Below are 19,066 nucleotides of genomic sequence, written 5' to 3' on the forward strand. Positions count from 1 at the left end.
AAGTTGAAAAAACAAATTTTGCTTTTTCCAAAACAAATCATTACTAAATCTTTAAGTAAAAAGCATTTAATTTTAATACAACTTTTAGGGAACATGCTGTTTATGCGACCTAACACATTTCTTTCCATACCTTCAATTTTATGGAGATAAAATCAGAAGCTCTATCTACTCTTTTAAGAACTGCAAAAAAAAAATGCACATAATAACTAATGAGGAATGTATAAAATATGTTTATAACTTAGATTGTGATTTTCAAATCCAAATTGAAATAGCATCTGTCCTCTAATCAAGAAGTAGAATGAGTTTTCTTCATCGACCACATCCCATCTATCAAAATTACTCACGGTGTCTCAAACAAAACACAATATCATGTCCCACTTAAATATGCAGAATTAGAAATACATGGACTTTGGCCAGAAGAACAGAAGTAATTTTAAACACAAAATGCATAATACAGCTTAAAAAAGCTGTTGTGCTAAGAGGATAATGAACAGTAAAATTTTAAATCACTCTCTTGGCCTCAGAAATTTGTTCTAAGTATTAGCCAAAATGTTTTCTCATTAAATTCAATGATAGAAAAGTTTCTAAAGTAACTTGTTTTACTCTTTTTAAAAGAGAAAGAAAAAAAAATTTCTTCTAAGTCCTGTTTCAATATATACTCAGAAAAATAAATTTACAATGTGAGCTTAGTTTTATTTTTGTTTATAAGAGGAAAAATACCTGTGCCGTTCATCCAGCCTCCGGAATGACTCTATTAGGTTAATTCTAAACTAGAAGAATGATTTATTCTACATTTTGGATGCCTTTTTTTTTTTTTTGTATCAATAAAGAGAAGTATACCTCCATAGAAATGACTAAATCAGTCATTGTGATAATTTATTTCCTATTTCTTGCTTTAGCATTAGCAATAATATTTTCAGTGTGGAAGCATATTCTTAGTCTACCTGTGGTTAATTTTCTATTCCAGATTTTTCCATAGCATTTTTCATCTCAGAATTTCTCAAGCTGTATATCAGAGGATTCAACATGGGAGTGATAACTGTAAAGACTGCAGTCATAGATTTGTCAATGGGAAAGTTGGAAACAGGTCTAACATACAAGAAAATAGAGGGAACAAAAAAGAGGACAACTACTGTGATGTGAGAGCTGCAGGTAGACAGGGCTTTGCACCTCCCTTTCTGACTATGAGTCTTCAGGGAGCTTAGAATGACCCCATAGGAGATTAGTAGAAGGATAAAAATTACTATACAGATGGCTCCACCATTGGCAAAAATAGTGAGCCCTATAAAATAGATGTCAGTGCAAGCAAGTTCCAACAACGGGTACATGTCACAGATGAAGTCATCAATGACATTGGGGCCACAGAAGGGGAGGTTGTACACAAAGAGAAGTTGAACCACAAAGTGCAAAAACCTCCAAACCAGGCCACCACCAGCAATAGAATGCAAACCCGTTGATTCATGATGGTCAAGTACTGCAGTGCCTTACAGATGGCCACATAGCAGTCATAGGCCATTGCCACCAGAAGACCTCAGCACCACCAAATAAATGTTCTATAAAGTGCTGGTCCATGCAAGCTGGGAAGGAAATAGTCTTTTTATCATAGAGTCAGTCTACAATTATTATAGGGGAATAAGCAGTGGAAAAAACAACACCCAAGAGTGACAGATAGGCAAGGAACAAGTACATGGGGGAGTCCAGAGAGGGGCTGACAATAACAGTGATGACAATGAGCAAGTTGCCCACCATCATTACAATGTAGATGAGCAAAAACATGACAAATAACGCTTTTTGGCCCTCAGGATCCTGAGTGAGTCCCAGGAGGACAAATTCTGTTACATTATTACTGTGTCCTATTTACTCTTTTACAGAGTAAAAGAGGTGGGAGCTCAGTAGAACAAGACCTGTAATGAAATCATGAACACAATTTTTAGTATGTCCATTAGGTCATGGAGCACTTCTTCACTATTAATCTCCAAAGGTGGCTTATCCATAATAAACATTTAGAAATGTCTACTGGGTTTCTCTTCCAAATATCCCAATTCCCTCAATAATTCTACTTCTCAGATGACTGGATTGGACCTACAAATAAGAAGTTCTATCTCTAAATGTTAGTGGATCTTCTATAGAGAAGAGCAGTCAGGGACCCAACAGTTAATCCTTTTTTAGAATATGACAGTGCTTGGCACTGAAGTCAGTAATGACAACAAAGGAAATTATTTCTGCTCTCAAGAAACTTATTCTCTGGTGGTGAAGATAAACCCTAAATAAATAAATTTACATAGAATCAGTACTTAGAGTTGGTACTATTTGTGGTGAGTACCTTTACAATATGATCTATATAGCACCAAAAATAACCCCTCTTCAGGAATATCTCATTAAATATTATGATGTTCCACTATTAGAAGCTGAGTCCCTCCTGCCTCAAAGGTTGTCCAGTCTTCATGAATCCTTAAATTTGAAGAGGCTGGAATTTGAAATGTATCAATTATTTAGCACAAAATTCCTTGTAGCAATTATTTGGACATAGATTGTCGGTCTCTTCTTAAGGGTCCATAATGCTTTCTATTTCCCTTTGCCTATCCCACCACTCTTAACACACTTCTGTGCTCTTTTGGGAGAGAGTTGTTACTTTAAGTTGGTAGTATTTGTGGTGAGTACCCTTGCAATACGATCTATATTTTCAGCAAATATTTTTGAACCGAAGTTACCAACTAGTACTTTAGCAGCCAGTATTTTCAAACCAACTGGGGGTGAGCTGGGCAGTGATGGGGGGAGAAAATAAACACTGTAAAGATAGGTAGAAGACAATGGAACAGCGTTTTATATATAATGCTTCTTAGGCACCGGGAGTGGTCAATATTAGAACTTCAAAGCCCAGATTTCAAAAAGGAGCATATTCAAAGGAAAAGTCCAAACTCAGCATCAGAAAGTATGAGTTGTAGTCATTTTCTAAATTTAGTCACAAGTCTGTCTCAATTTACTCATTGGAAAATAAAAGGATTAAATTAGATAATCTTGGAATCCTTCCTAGTTCAACTGTCTATGATACTTTCAGTGAAAACCCACCTAATTTTATTCTGCTGGATACTTCTATTTATATATTTATAATTAAACAACAATCTCCAAGCTTATCAATGTTACTTTGAAAATGCTAGCCAGTGTTTAGATTTGACCTTTACAGTGAGCAGATAATGGGTAAGGTATCTCACTCAGTGTGTGCCTATTTAAGGCCCAGGACATTCTTAGACAGGACATAGCAGTGAAGAATAATGTGAACTCTGGAAAAACAGTGTTTGAACTCCACCTTCACCGCTTACTGTCTATGTGACCTTGGGCAACTTAATAAACCTCTTTGTGGCTCAGTTTCAGAATTTGTAAAATGGGGATACTAATAATACCTACCTCTTAAGGTTGTGTGTATCTTTTTTTGCATGTAAAGCACCTAGATCACTGCCTGGAACCTGATAAAGAATCAACAAACCATAACTTTTATTATTGTTCTTGAATGTTTCACTATAGATATCAGATCAAAACAAATCATCTGGATCTTTGTCTATTTGGTAATATGTACATTATTTATAAAAAAAATTATATACCTATAACTCATGAACACCCAGTTTTGGACATAGATAAAGCTGTACATTGTAAGAATTATCTATTTTGGTGCATATCTGTAGTAATATCCACCTGTCATGCTATGTATATTGATGGAAGTTAAGCAGAAAAAAGGAAAAGATTGTACCCATGCATCAGATGGAGGCCTAAAGAGTAGAAAATGAAAGAAAAGAAGAATCAAATCAGGAAGCAGAGAAATTATATTTAAGAAATATTATGCCCAGTAAATTATACACGAGTAATATTAATGTGTTAAATGTGGATAGTGTTCTTAACAAATCTTCTTCAGGAAGATTTCTTCTAGTGAAAGAGTGCTGGAAGGTCAGCCTCTGAGGCTTCCTGAACTTACTCAGGAGGCTTCTTGGGAAGCCATTGCAAATAAACAGAGACCCTCCTAGCAAATAAAGAACAAAAAAGAAAAGAAAATGAAAGCAAAGGAAGGTGAAAAGGGAGAGAAGATGAAAAGATAAAAGAAAGATGGGAGGAGAGGAGAAGGAAAGGGAAGAAAAAAGAAAGGAAGGGAAGGAAAAGCGGAAAAAGAAAAGACAATTCAGAAGGAAAAACATCAACAAAAAGAACAGGAACATTGACTCCTCAAAGTCTCTAGCTCTTATGGTTAAGGACAAATTCGAATAAGAGTGAATAATACATATATAGATATAAACACAAACTTTAGGATTATTCATTGTTGGAGAAAGTTGCTGAATGACTAAACCTCAGATGTAGACAAGCTGATTTCATTTAGATTGATTTGGTTTGGCGGGGACAGGAACATGTACAGAAGAATTTTGAGCTTTCTTTTAGAAACCAGCTGTAATGAGAGTTCTGTATGTCTGGGTGGCTCAGGAGTTCTATCATTTTAGAAGCTGTAGATTAATAAAGGCACATCTGCTGAAGAATATAATGGTAAAGATAGTTTATATCTAATTATTTTTAACTATCTTCTGCAAAGTCTAATGTTCTTAATCTTATTAATAATTAACGCTGGATTTCACTGAAATAAATATTCTATTGGCCAGCTAAATTACATGTAAAGAAAATGAGTATGTAAAGTATCCACTATAGTTTCAGTCCTCAAGGTTTTGATACTATAAAAACTAAAAATATTAGTAGGCTTTCAACTTAAAAGCCTAAGTTAACATCTTTCTAGAAAAAAAATCCTTTAACATATTTTTTAAGAACCTGGCTTTTTACAAATAAAAACTAAAATGCCGTAGTAACAAAAATAACCTCTATAAAAAACACCAAAAAACCCAGTGCCGTCGAATCAATTCCAACTTATAGCGACCCTATAGGACAGAGTAGAACTGCCCCATAGAGTTTCCAAGGATCACCTGGAGGATTGGAACTGCCGACCCTTTGGTTAGCAGCCGTAGCACTTAACCACTACGCCACTAGGGTTTCCTAATAACCTCTATAGTACATTACAATTACAGTTTGTAAGTCTCTCTAAGTTACAGTAGACAAGGTATTTCCTGATTCCCTGTTTCTTTTCATGTATATCCTAAGGTTGTTGTCATAATTTTAAAATATTCACACATAAAAGCACATATCAAGCTTGCAAACACAACAGGCATTTGTTCTTTATACCCTGAGACACCTGATATAATAAAAAAATATAGTTTTAAATTCTCTAGCTACGGCTGCTAACCAAAAGGTAGGCAGTTCGAATCCACCAGGCACTCCTTGGAAACTCTATTGGGCAGTTCTACGCTGTCCTATAGGGTCAGTATGAGTCGGAATCGACTCGACGGCACTGGGTTTTATTGGGTTAGTTCAAATACAAAGCCTTGGTGGCTCAGTGGTTAAGAGCTTGGTTGTTAACCAAAGGTCAGCAGTTCTAATCCACCAGACACTCCCTGGAAAACCTGTAGTTTTACCCTGTGCTACAGGGTTGCTATGAGTTAGAATCAACTCAATTGGATGGCAACGGGCTTGGTTATTTGATTTAGTTCAAATACATCGAAATTAATTATAAACCTTTATTAACATATCACATTACCTATGAACCAAAATTACAAATCTACAGACTTGTTTTTAATGCACAATATGTTTCTTTTGTTATTTGGTAAATGGACAGTAAATGTCTACCAGGCTAAAATACTGAAGCCAAATAGACTATGTATATTCTGATTAATTTTTGTGTTTCTCTTGCTTAATTTTACAAATTCAGAATTAACCTAATGAAATATATTTAAGAGATTAGCTACATTTCAATATATCATGCAAATTTATAATGAGTGTTTTCCATTAGAGATTTCAAAAACTCATCTCTTGGGTCTTGTCCTTGGTCCTGAAAATCAGGGCTTCTGTCATTGAGAATAATTGCAGATATGTCATGTATTTATCTGCAAACACAGAACACATGGCAATGTGTGTTCAGTGGATCTAGAAATAGTTCCAAGTGGTTACACTTTTCATACTTCCATACGAGCTGTTCATCATATGTGTGTGTGTATATATATATATATATATGATAAATGTGGAGGTGTATATGTTTCCAAAGTAGATGCCTGGAATATGAAGACACTTAAAAATATTGTCAGTTTTTAATGGAAACCCTGGTATTTAGTAGTTAAGTGCTACGGCTGCTAACCAAAAGGTTAGTAGTTCAAATCCACCAGGTGCTTTTTGGAAACTCTATGGGGGCAGTTCTACTCTGCTCTATAGGGTCGCTATGAATCAAGATTGACTTGACTGCAAAGGGTTTGGCTTGATTTTGGTTTTGGTCAGTTTTTACAGTACAAAGATAGCATATAGATGAATGTTCTTATCTGTTGGGAAAATGTGTTCAAAGAACAACGAAGATGGTATGTTTGTATGAGTGTGTAAAAACTGGGCAAATTAATGGAAATTAACCTGGCCAAGCCTGTTATTTAGTGACACGAAAAAATGAAAAATTACTGATATTAGTTATTTGAATTTTTCTCCTTTTAATCAATTAAGATGAAACAACCAAAAAGTATTTTACTTTGACCGAGGTTTTAGGGTAACACTCATGTCCCTAGTCATTAATTCTGTACCTAACAAGGCAAATGCTGGGATTTATCTTCCCAGAAAAGTCAAAGACAGAGTTTTCTCACAGATAGGAGCAGAACTTTTCAGCAATTCAGTCATTCAAAAAGCCTATCCAAAGACCATTTCTTTCCTCATTAGAACAATGCCCCTACATCCCTCCAACTTCACTTCAAGAAATCATGCACTTCCAGAAATTCCTACAAGCAACGAGAGATATGTATTAACAGAAAATATAACAAGAAAACATCTACAGATCTAGATGCCAATTAAAGAGAACCTCCAGCCTGGATAGGAATTGGAGTTTTCAAAAATCTCTTGGGTCATTCTGTCAGGAAATAATTCTTCCATTTATAAATGCTGACGTAGTACGTGGCTTTTTACATCATCACTGTTTTAAATGAAAGACAATGCAAGTTCATTATAAATTAGTTTGTTAGAATATCTGGAAAAAATTCAAATGAAATTACCTCTCCTGGACAGTTTTCCTCCCTAGACAATCCCTCAAGGAAAAAGACTTGGGTCTTGCCAAGAAAAAGTAGCAGACAAGCAAGTAATGAGAAAAGTCTGTAATGTGAAGAGAAAATTCTAAAATAAGTTGAATAATAAATTATGAGTTTTATATTAGTAAATCTTTAGGTAATGCAGATAATGTTTATTTCAAAATGAAGGGAGAACAAGCCCCAGATTCCCTTGCCTAGAGGAAGGCCTTACTTTGACTGTTAGAGCGTGTATACCCAATAAACCCTACGGCTCAGAGGCAGAGAACGTTGGAACTAGCTAAGTGACTGATATTTACCTGCCAATTCTTGAAAAGGCAGATAGGCACAATTCTGCAGCTCTGGATAGGAACAAATGTTGATCTAGGTCAGCTGGAACCGTACTGATCTATTCCTGAAACACGATCAACAATTGCTTTCATCAATAGTCACAACATAAAGATTTAACTCCCAATCCAAGAGGATGTGTCTTAATTTAATCTCTTTATTCTCAGTTGGACCAAGACTCAACTTGACTAGGACTTCAGACTGGCACCTTAACTTTGAGCCAGGTAAAATCTTACTTGCATGCATGGCTCCTTTACACAAAATTGATATATTTTATCAGCTCACCCTGAAGCTTGCCATAACCTTGAAGTTTACAGTTGTGATGTCCAATTAATAAATACTTCATATTCAAAAGTTTTTAGTTGAGTTTTCTGTCATTTGCAACCAAAAGCAACCTAACTGAAACACCCTGATCTTAAATGTGTATATGAATTTGGATTAATTTATGTGTATGAGTGTGTTTTTGAGCCAGTGTCAATTGATTTAACTTTTACGTTATAATCTGTCGTAACTGTTTCAAAATTTAAATACAATTTCCATATTGTTCTTCTTTGAAATGAACTTTTAGAATCAGAGAAATGTTAGGCATAGTTATATGTGAAAAAAAAAAGAAAGAAGTGAAATATATGTTTACTTTTTTCCCAAGGATATACTTAGCATACTCACAATTTTGTGAGATAAAATTTAGACATGAGCACACTCTAAGTTAGTTCATTACATTCTTCTGGCAGTCCATGGCATGTTAATTATCCTTTGCTAATACAACAATGTATCAATTCTGTTTTTGTCTTCTTTTTTTCTTAGTACAGCGTTTGCATTAGAAATCCATAATCCTAGTGCTCAGATAACTTTGGAAATGTCTATTTTATGAACATATGTAGAAGGACACATTGGCAGAAGCCTAATACTGCCACCCTGTGATGAACAACTCTAGGAGGTGGAATTCAAAACTTCCCTGAAAAAGTTGCCAGATGCATGCTATTTGAAAGACAACTAGTAGAAGATCACTGGGCTCTCATAGAGACGTGAGTAAATGACATCATGAGTGCCTTTTATGTCATGGGTGATGTCAGAGGCTCATTTGCTAAGAGATTGATCAGCATAACAAAACTCCTTAAAAAAACAAGATAGTACATACAGATATATGGCAAGGAATGTGGCTCAGGGAAGTCTATCATATTCATAAGTGTAATTTTCAAAACAAAATGGAAACTCTGGCAAGATTTCCACTTCTCTTGTTGAGAGATATGAATGCAATATTCACTTCCTGCTAAAGAAAAACAAGATACTTTGTTTTCAAAAGAAAGTTCTCATATAGAAGAGTGTGATTCAATATGGAAATCTGCTGAAATTCTCCCTCTGAATGGTACAAACTTAGTCAAAAAAGGCAAAGTTCATTCTACCCAGCGCCCAGCTGTATGAGCAGTATATTCAGCGTGCAGGAAGCACTTGGATCTCACAGTCAGAGCTATGCCTGGCTCTTTACACACTCATGGGTTGTGGTTAATGCACTCACCATTTGGTCAGGCAAAGAATCTCTTGAAAAATGGACAGTCAAGAAATGAAGTGGTAGAGAATGCTGTTATGGAAGGCGTTATGGGTATTCTGAGGGAAGATTAAAGTGGGTCATGTAGATGACAACAAAAAACCCAGGCATTGGCTCAAAAAAAAATAGAATGCCTTTGGCATAACCGCCAGAAGTGGTCACTTGAATATTTAAAATGAATGACATACAATTATGCCCACAATAACAACATATTCCACTAAGCCAACCAAAGTCACTAATGTGGTAGGAGAACATGCTGTCTAGCAATAGCAGGAAAGCTCTTAAAACAGGGCCAAGGACCAATGCATAGTTGTAGAGAAATTGCAAAGAACCATTGGCTACAACTCCTGGTGGCTTAAAATGAATTTTTGCTGAAATAATTTTTTTCTTTTCAGAAGGATTTTTAATTCCACTTTGGGCTTCACTTAGTCTGTAATTCAAACCATAGCTGAAAACACTAGGAAACTATTCAAATAAGATATTACATACCAATTAATTCTTCCAAATTACATCTCATTGGACCAAATCAAAAATTTTCCCATGGCCAGAACCAAAAACCAAACCCATTGCCATAGAATTGATTCCAACTCATGATGATCCCATCTGTTACAAAGTAGAACTTCCACACAGGATTTTTTTTTTTTTGGCTGTAATTTTTTTTTTATTAACTTTTATTGGGCTTCAAGTGAACGTTTACAAATCAAGTCAAACTGTAACATGTAAGTTTATATACACCTTACTCCGTACTCCCACTTGCTCTCCCCCTAATGAGTCAGCCCTTCCAGTCTCTCCTTTCGTGACAATTTTGCCAGCTTCCAACTCTCTCTATCCTCCCATCCCCCCTCCAGAAAGGAGATGCCAACACAGTCTCAAGTGTCCACCTGATACAAGTAGCTCACTCTTCATCAGCATCTCTCTCTTACCCACTGTCCAGTCCCTTTCATGTCTGATGCGTTGTCTTCGGGAATGGTTCCTGTACTGGGCCAACAGACGGTTTGGGGACCATGGCTGCTGGGATTCCTCTAGTCTCAGTCAGACCATTAAGTCTGGTCTTCTTATGAGAATTTGGGGTCTGCATCCCACTGATCTCCTGCTCCCTCATGGGTTCTCTGTTTTGCTCCCTGTCGGGGCAGTCATCGGTTGTGGCTGGGCATCAACTGGTTCTTCTGGTCTCAGGATGATGTAGGTCTCTGGTTCATGTGGCCCTTTCTCTCTCTTGGGCTCATAGTTATCGTGTGACCTTGGTGTTCTTCATTTTCCTTTGATCCAGGTGGGTTGAGACCAATTGATGTATCTTAGATAGCCGCTTCTTAGCATTTAAGACCCCAGATGCCACATTTCAAAGTGGGATGCAGAATGTTTTCATAATAGAATTATTTTCCAATTGACTTAGAAGTCCCCTTAAACTGTGGTCTCCAATCCCCCGCCCTTGCTCTGCTGACCTTTGAAGCATTCAGTTTATCCCGGAAACTTCTTTGCTTTTGGTCCACTCCAGTTGAGCTGACCTTCCATGTATTGAGTATTGTCCTTCCCTTTACCTAAAGTAGTTCTTATCTACTAACTAATCAGTAAAAAACCCTCTCCCACCCTCCCTCCCTCCCCGCCTTGTAACCACAAAAGTATGTGTTCTTCTCAGTTTATACTATTTCTCAAGATCTTATAATAGTGGTCTTATACAATATTTGTCCTTTTGCCTCTGACCAATTTCGCTCAGCATAATGCTTTCCAGGTTCCTCCATGTCATGAAATGTTTCACAGATTCGTCACTGTTCTTTATCGATGCATAGTATTCCATTGTGTGAATATACCACAATTTATTTATCCATTCATCCGTTGATGGACACCTTGGTTGCTTCCAGCTTTTTGCTATTGTAAACAGAGTTGCAATAAACATGGGTGTGCATATATCTGTTTGTGCGAAGGCTCTTATTTCTCTAGGGTGTATTCCGAGGAGTGGGATTTCTGGGTTGTATGGTAGTTCTGTTTCTAACTGTTTAAGATAACACCAGAAAGATTTCCAAAGTGGTTGTTCCATTTTACATTCCCACCAGCAGTGTATAAGAGTTCCAATCTCTCCACAGCCTCTCCAACATTTATTATTTTGTGTTTTTTGGATTAATGCCATCCTTGTTGGAGTGAGATGGAATCTCATTGAAGTTTTAATTTGCATTTCTCTAATGGCTAATGATCGAGAGCATTTTCTCATGTGTCTGTTAGCTGGCTGAATATCTTCTTTAGTGAAGTGCGTGTTCATATCCTTTGCCCACTTTTTGATTGGGTCGTTTGTCTTTTCGTGGTTGAGTTTTGACAGAATCATATAGATTTTAGACATCAGGCGCTGGTTGGAGATGTCATAGCTGAAAATTCTTTCCCAGTCTGTAGGTGGTCTTTTTACTCTTTTGGTGAAGACTTTAGATGAGCATAGGTGTTTGACTTTTAGGAGCTCCCAGTTATCTGGTTTCTCTTCATCATTTTTGGTAATGTTTTCTATTCTGTTTCTGCCTTGTATTAGGGCTCCTAAGGTTGTCCCTATTTTTTTTCCATGATCTTTATCGTTTTAGTCTTTATGTTTAGGTCTTTGATCCACTTGGAGTTAGTTTTTGTGCATGGTGTGAGGTATGGGTCCCATTTCATTTTTTTGCAAATGGATATCCAGTTATGCCAGCACCATTTGTTAAAAAGGCCATCTTTTCCCCAAATAACTGACACTGGACCTTTGTCAAATATCAGCTGCTCAAAAGTGGATGGATTTATATCTGGGTTCTCAATTCTGTTCCATTGGTCTATGTGTCTGCTGTCGTACAAGTACCAGGCTGTTTTGACTACTGTGGCTGATTAATAGGTTCTGAAATCAGGTAGAGTGAGGCCTCCCACTTTCTTCTTCTTTTTCAGTAATGCTTTGCTTATACGAGGCCTCTTTCCCTTCCATATGAAGTTCGTGATTTTTTTCTCTATCACATTAAAAAATGACATTGGAATTTGGATCGGAAGTGCATTGTATGAATAGATGGCTTTTGGTAGAATAGACATTTTTACTATGTTAAGTCTTCCTATCCATGAGCAAGGTATGTTTTTCCACTTAAGTAGGTCCTTTTTAGTTTCTTGTAGTAGTACTTTGTAGTTTTCTTTGTATAGGTCTTTTACATCTTTGGTAAGATTTATTCCTAAGTATTTTATCTTCTTGGGGGCTACTGTGATTTGGTGATTTCCCCTTCGATGTTCTTTTTGTTGATGTAGAGGAATCCAAGTGATTTTTGTATGTTTATCTTATAACCTGAGACTCTGCCAAACTCTTCTATTAGTTTGAGTAGTTTTCTGGAGGATTCCTTAGGGTTTTCTGTGTATAAGATCATGTCATCTGCAAATAGAGATCATTTTACTTCCTCCTTGCCAATCTGAATGCCCTTTATTTCTTTGTCTAGCCTAATTGCTCTGGCTAGGACCTCTAGCACAATGTTGAATAAGAGTGGTGATAAACGGCATCCTTGTCTGGTTCCCGTTCTCAAGGGAAATGCTTTCAGGCTCTCTCCATTTAGAGTGATGTTGGCTGTTGGCTTTGTATAAAAAAAAAAAATTTTTTTTTTTTGGCTTTGTATAGATGCCCTTTATTATGTTGAGGAATTTTCCTTCAAGTCCTATTTTGTTGAGAGTTTTTATCATCAATGGGTTTTGGACTTTGTCAAATGCCTTTTCTGCATCAATTGATAAGATCACGTGGCTTTTTGTCTTTTGTTTTATTTATATGGTGGATTACATTAATGGTTTTTCTAATATTAAACCAGCCTTGCATACCTGGTATAAATCCCACTTGGTCATGGTGGATTATTTTTTGGGTATGTTGTTGAATTCTATTGGCTGGAATTTTGGTGAGGATTTTTGCATCTATGTTCATGAGGGATATAGGTCTGTAATTTTCTTTTTTGTGATGTCTTTACCTGGTTTTGGTATCAGGGAAATGGTGGCTTCATAGAATGAGTTAGGTAGTATTCCGTCATTTTCTATGCTTTGAAATACCTTTAGTAGTAGTGGTGTTAAGTCTTCTCCGAAAGTTTGGTAGAACTCTGCAGTAAAGCCATCCGGGCCAGGGCTTTTTTTTTGTTGGGAGTTTTTTGATTACCTTTTCAATCTCCTTTTTTGTTATGGGTCTATTTAGTTGTTCTACTTCTGATTGTGTTAGTTTAGGTAGGTAGTGTTTTTCCCGGAATTCATCCATTTCTTCTAGGTTTGCAAATTTGTTAGCGTACAGTTTTTCGTAATAATCTGATATGATTCTTTTAATTTCAGTTGGGTCTGTTGTGATGTGGCCCATCTCGTTTCTTGTTTGGGTTATTTGTTTCTTTTCCTGTATTTCTTTAGTCAGTCTGGCCAATGGTTTTTCAATTTTGTTAATTTTTTCGAAGAACCAGCTTTTTCGCTTTGTTAATCCTTTCAATTGTTTCTCTGTTCCCTAATTCATTTAGTTCAGCTCTAATTTTTATTATTTGTTTTCTTCTGGTGCCTGATGGATTCTTTTGTTGCTCACTTTCTATTTGTTCAAGTTGTCGGGACAGTTCTCTGATTTTGGCTCTTTCTTCTTTTTGTATGTGTGCATTTATCGACATAAATTGGCTTCTGAGCACTGCTTTTGCTGTGTCCCAGAGGTATTGATAGGCAGTATTTTCATTCTCGTTGCATTCTATGAATTTCCTTATTGCCTCCTTAATATCTTCTATAATCCAGTCTTTTTTTCAGGAGGGTATTGTTCAGTTTCCAAGTATTTGATTTCTTTTCCCTAATTTTTCTGTTATTGATTTCCACATTTATGGCCTTGTGGTCTGAGAAGATGCTTTGTAATATTTCGATGTTTTGGATTCTGCAGAGGTTTGTTTTATGACCTAATATGTGATCTATTCTAGAGAATGTTCCATGTGCGCTAGAAAAAAAAGTATATTTTGCAGCAGTTGGGTGGAGAGTTCTGTATAAGTCTATGAGGTCAAGTTGGTTGATTGTTGTAATTAGGTCTTCCGTGTCTCTATTGAGCTTCTTACTGGATGTCCTGTCCTTCTCCGAAAGTGGTGTGTTGAAGTCTCCTACTATAATTGTAGAGGTGTCTGTATCACTTTTCAGTTCTGTTAAAATTTGATTTATGTATCTTGCAGCCCTGTCATTGGGTGCATAAATATTTAATATGGTTATCTCTTCCTGGTCAATTGTCCCTTTTATCATTATGTAGTGTCATTCTTTATCCCTTGTGGTGGATTTAACTTTAAAGTCTATTTTGTCAGAAATTAATATTGCTACTCCTCTTCTTTTTTGCTTGTTGTTTGCTTGATATATTTTTTTCCATCCTTTGAGTTTTAGTTTGTTTGTGTCTCTAAGTCTAAGGTGTGTCTCTTGTAGGCAGCATATAGACGGATCATGTTTCTTTATCCAGGCCGAGACTCTCTGTCTCTTTATTGGTGGATTTAGTCCATTTACATTCAGCGTAATTATAGATAAGTAAGTGTTTAGTGTTGTCATTTTGATGCCTTTTTATGTGCGTTGTTGACAATTTCATTTTTCCACTTAGTTTTTTGTGCTGAGATGTTTTTCTTTGTAAATTTTGTGTTCCTCATTTTCATAGTATTTGACTTTATGTTTGCTGAGTCGTGACGTTTTTCTTGGTTTTTATTTTGAGTTATGAGTTGTTATACCTCTTTGTGGTTACCTTAATATTTACCCTTATTTTTCTAAGTAAAAACCTAACTTGTATTGTCCTATACCGCCTTGTATCCTTCTCCATATGGCAGTTCTATGCCACCTGTATTTAGTCCCTCTTTTTGATTATTGTGATCTTTTACATATTGACTTCCATGATTCCCTGTTTTGAGCATTTTTTTTTTAATTAATCTTATTTTGTTTTTGTGAATTCCCTATTTGAGTTGATATCAGGATGTTGTGCTCTGTGACCTTGTGTTTTGCTGGTATCGGATATTATTGGTTTTCTGACCAATTTCCTTCAGTATTTCTTGTAGCTTTGGTTTGGTTTTTGCAAATTATCTAAGCTTGTGTTTATCTGTAAATATCGTAATTTCGCCTTCATATTTGAGAGAGAGTTTTGCTGGATATATGATCCTTGGCTGGCATTTTTTCTCCTTTAGTGCTCTGTATATGTCATCCCATTGCCTTCTTGCCTGCATGGTTTCTGCTGAGTAGTCTGAACTTATTCTTATTGATTCTCCCTTGTAGGAGACCTTTCTTTTATCCCTGGTTGCTTTTCAAATTTTCTCTTTATCTTTGGTTTTGTCACGTTTGATGATAATATGTCTTGGTGTTTTCCTTTTTGGATCTATCTTAAATGGGGTTCGATAAGCATCTTGGATAGATATCCTTTCATCTTTTATGATGTCAGGGAAGTTTTCTGCCAACAGATCTTCAACTATTCTCTTTGTGTTTTCTGTCCTCCCTCCCTGTTCTGGAACTCCAATCACACGCGAGTCATCCTTCTTGATAGAGTCCCACATGATTCTTAGAGTTTCTTCATTTTTTTTAATTCTTTTATCAGATTTTTTTTCAGCTATGTTGGTGTTAATTCCCTGGTCCTCCAGATTTCCCACTCTCCATTCTAATTGCTTGACTCTGCTCCTCTGACTTCCTATTGCATTGTCTAATTCTGTAATTTTATTGTTAATCTTTTGGATTTCTGAATTCTCTCTATGGATTCTTGCAACTTATTAATTTTTCCACTATGTTCTTGAATAATCTTTTTGAGTTCTTCAACTGCTTTATCTGCAGTTTGCCTTATTTCATTTCTGAGTTCATCCCTGATGTCTTGAAGCATTCTGTAAATTAGTTTTTTATATTCTGTATCTGGCAATTCCAGGATTGTATCTTCATCTGGGAAAGATTTTGATTCTTTTGTTTGGGGTGTTGTAGAAGCTGTCATGGTCTGCTTCTTTATGTGGTTTGATATCGACTGCTGTCTCCGAGCCATCACTAAGATATTGTAGTGATTTATTCTATATTTGCTCACTGAGTCTTATCTTGTTTTGTTTTCTTTCAATATACATGGATGGGTTACTAGATTATGCTGTCTTGATTGTTGTAGCCCTTGACTTACTTATGACCTATTGCCAGCTGGTTTGGGCTGTTACCATATATATATATGTCTGAGTCCATTCACTATTTTTGAGTAGAATCTGATTTGGGGTCATCAAGTGTGTGATGCACCCTAACACCTATCCACCTTGAGAAGTAGTGGTGATAGTTGTGTGCACCAGATTCTAGTAGCAGCTGGGGTTCACAATCCAGGGGGGGCAGGATGCTGACAGGCTTCCCCCAAGTTTCAGTGAGGTAGGTGTGTCTTTATTCCTAAAGGACCTTGGTGGGAGGGCTCTGCAGCTGTACCTTAGGCCCCCAATGCAAGTACCTCTACAGATTGGTAGGTGTCACCCTCCTTAGACCCCTAAGGCAGGAGGCTAGGTGGTCTGGGGGGAGCTTCAGCCCTCAGTTCCCTGTTGTGGGTCAGTGAGGGCTCTGTTGAATACACGGAGATATAGGACCTGGGAAACTTGTTTTTCCAGTAAATCCGCTAAAAAAAAAATGCAGTCTGATCCCTATCAGAAATGCCTTTGCATTATAATTGCCACCTTGTTCCCTGTAGGGATGAAAGCTGGAAATATGGATCACATATGCTTGGCTGGAGCTGGTTCTGTGTTTTTAGTCCAATTAGGAAAGGATTTTTGGTCCCTGGGTTTTTTGTGGTTGCTTCTCTCAGGGCAGAAGAATGGGTTAGGGAAAGACCAAAAAAAAAAAAAAAAAGGGAAAAGAAAAGCCATGGAGCAGTTCTCCCTCTGGCTCAGGAAATTCCAATGTTAATGAAGCCGCCTGGGAAGGGGAGGGGAGGGTTCAGAAAAACAGGAGAGAGTAGCACCCCAGAATATAGACTGTTACTTATCTTGCTTGGGATGACTATTTTATCTGAGATTCCCTAGGGGAGTGTTGCCTATGTGCATTGGCTGGGTAGAGATTGCCCCCGAGGGTCAGGCCCGCAGAAGCCGCGGTCAATTCCTCTGCTGCCAGTCCAAAACCCAGGGTCAAGGTTCCCCAGCTGGGACGCTACACTCCCTGCTCCAAAACCAGTCACTGCCTCCCGGCGACTTCTCCTCCTGCCAGCCGCGTAGCCGCACCGCCAGTGCTGACGGGCTGGGCTTCCTCCCGAGGTCATTTCAGGGGGATGGGGCGGGCTCTGTGTTTGCGCCATCACAGGATGTTGCATTCTGCTCTCCTGCACCCAGTCCTAAGCCCGGAGCCAAGGTTACCTGACTGGGACGCTGGCTCCAGGCTCCAAAAACAGTCTCTGCTTCCCCGTTTTTGTTTGTTCTCCATCTCTGTCACTCAGGTCAACTCTTTAAATCTGTGTTTGTTGGTCAGGGTTCGTAGATTGGCATGTATGTTATCGATTCACTTGTTTTTCCGAGTCTTTGTTGCAAGAGGGATCCGAGGTAGCGTCTACCTAGTTAGCCATCTTGGCCCCTCCTCTTGGCTGTAATTTTTACAGAACCAGATCAACAGGCCTTTCTTTCACAGTGTTGCTGGGTGTGTTCAAATCACCAACCTTTAGGTTATTCATTAAGTACAAAACACTTGCACCACCCAAGGATGGAATACAGATATATGAGAGGTTGCTTATAGCTAAATCCGTGTTTGGCTGGATACAGATCCATACCTGGTTGAGTACACACCCTTGTGAGGTCACATAAAAAACCATGTGGGTTTGAATACAGGCCACATGTGATCAGATACATGCCATTGTATGGTAAACTGTAGCGTCATGTGTAAATGGATATAGACCTGTGTTTAGTCAAATAGTCATCTCAGTAGGAAGATAAGAACCCGTGTGTGATCAGAAACAGATCCACATGTATTCACATACAAATGTGTGTGTGCAGTTTCAGTACACAGAATTAAAAACTTACATAATTATTGGAGGGATTGGAGGAGCTGGCTTTTGGATATTGGAGTGGACCCAGTTGAGATCAAGAATTGACAATCTAAGCTGTGATCCAGAGATTAGGAAGCTAGATTCAGAAAGAAAGGCCAATGAAACTACTTTTCAAAGTCCTTCCCTGCTTGGAGGTTAAAAAGATAATTTACTTCAAAAGTTTTAAAACTTTGCTTTTCACATTTATGTCTTTAATCTATATAGAGCTTGAATTTGAAGGTAGTGTTTGAGGTGGTAATATGGATAACTGGATTTTTCCAGCACCATATATTGACCAATCATTCCATTTCCTACTACCCTGCAATGCCATCACTATTATATATAAAATATCTATGGATCCATTGTTCTGTTTCTTGAATTTCTATTTCCATCAATTGGTCTATCTATGAGCCAATACTATAGTGTTTAAATTACTGTATTGTTTCAGATACTATAGTTGTGTAACAAATTGCTCCAAAATTTAGTGGCTGAAAACAGCAATCACTTTATTATCTCAGATGGTTTCTCTAGGTCATGAATCTGTAAGCAGCTCAGCTGGGTACTTCTGGTTCATGGTTTCTCATGAGGTTAAAATCAGAAGTGATTGAGGACGAGGTCATCTAACAGGTTTCTTTATCATATACCTGGTCTTGAAAGTCTTGAAAAGTGATGGCTGGAATAACTGGCACTGTTTGGACACCTCCCTCTATTTCTTGTTGTCTGTCCATATAGTCTCTCAAGCATGGAGACTTTTACATGCTGAATCAGAGCTCTAAAAGTATGTGTACCAAGAGAGTGAGCAAGGTAGAAACGCATAGTCTTTTTTTACCTAACCTTGGAAGTCACGTAGAATCACTTCTGTCGTATCCTGTTAGTCTCCAGAGTCATAAATTCCCTTCCATGTTCAAATAGAAAGGGCATAGATGCCACCATTTGAGGAGGAAGTGGCAATGTTCTGGAAAAGCATATATAACAGGATATAATGTGGTAGAAATATAATATGCCACAATATGTCCTTTGGCCTCAACAATGCACATCCCCTCCACAAGAAAAATATACTCACTGTCCCCTTTCACAAGATCCCTCTCTCAACCCTCATCCAAATACAGTATCGAGTTC

General features: G+C 37.4%; 1 pseudogene; it reads right to left on the reverse strand.

Moving 5' to 3' along the window:
• Positions 1–876: 876 nt before the first annotated feature.
• Positions 877–17,227, reverse strand: LOC100674211 (olfactory receptor 4A47-like; annotated as a pseudogene).
• Between the last annotated feature and the right edge of the window lie 1,839 nt (positions 17,228–19,066).

This window comes from Loxodonta africana, chromosome 22 (assembly GCF_030014295.1).
Source record: "Loxodonta africana isolate mLoxAfr1 chromosome 22, mLoxAfr1.hap2, whole genome shotgun sequence".
In the NCBI taxonomy this organism is placed as follows: domain Eukaryota; kingdom Metazoa; phylum Chordata; class Mammalia; order Proboscidea; family Elephantidae; genus Loxodonta; species Loxodonta africana.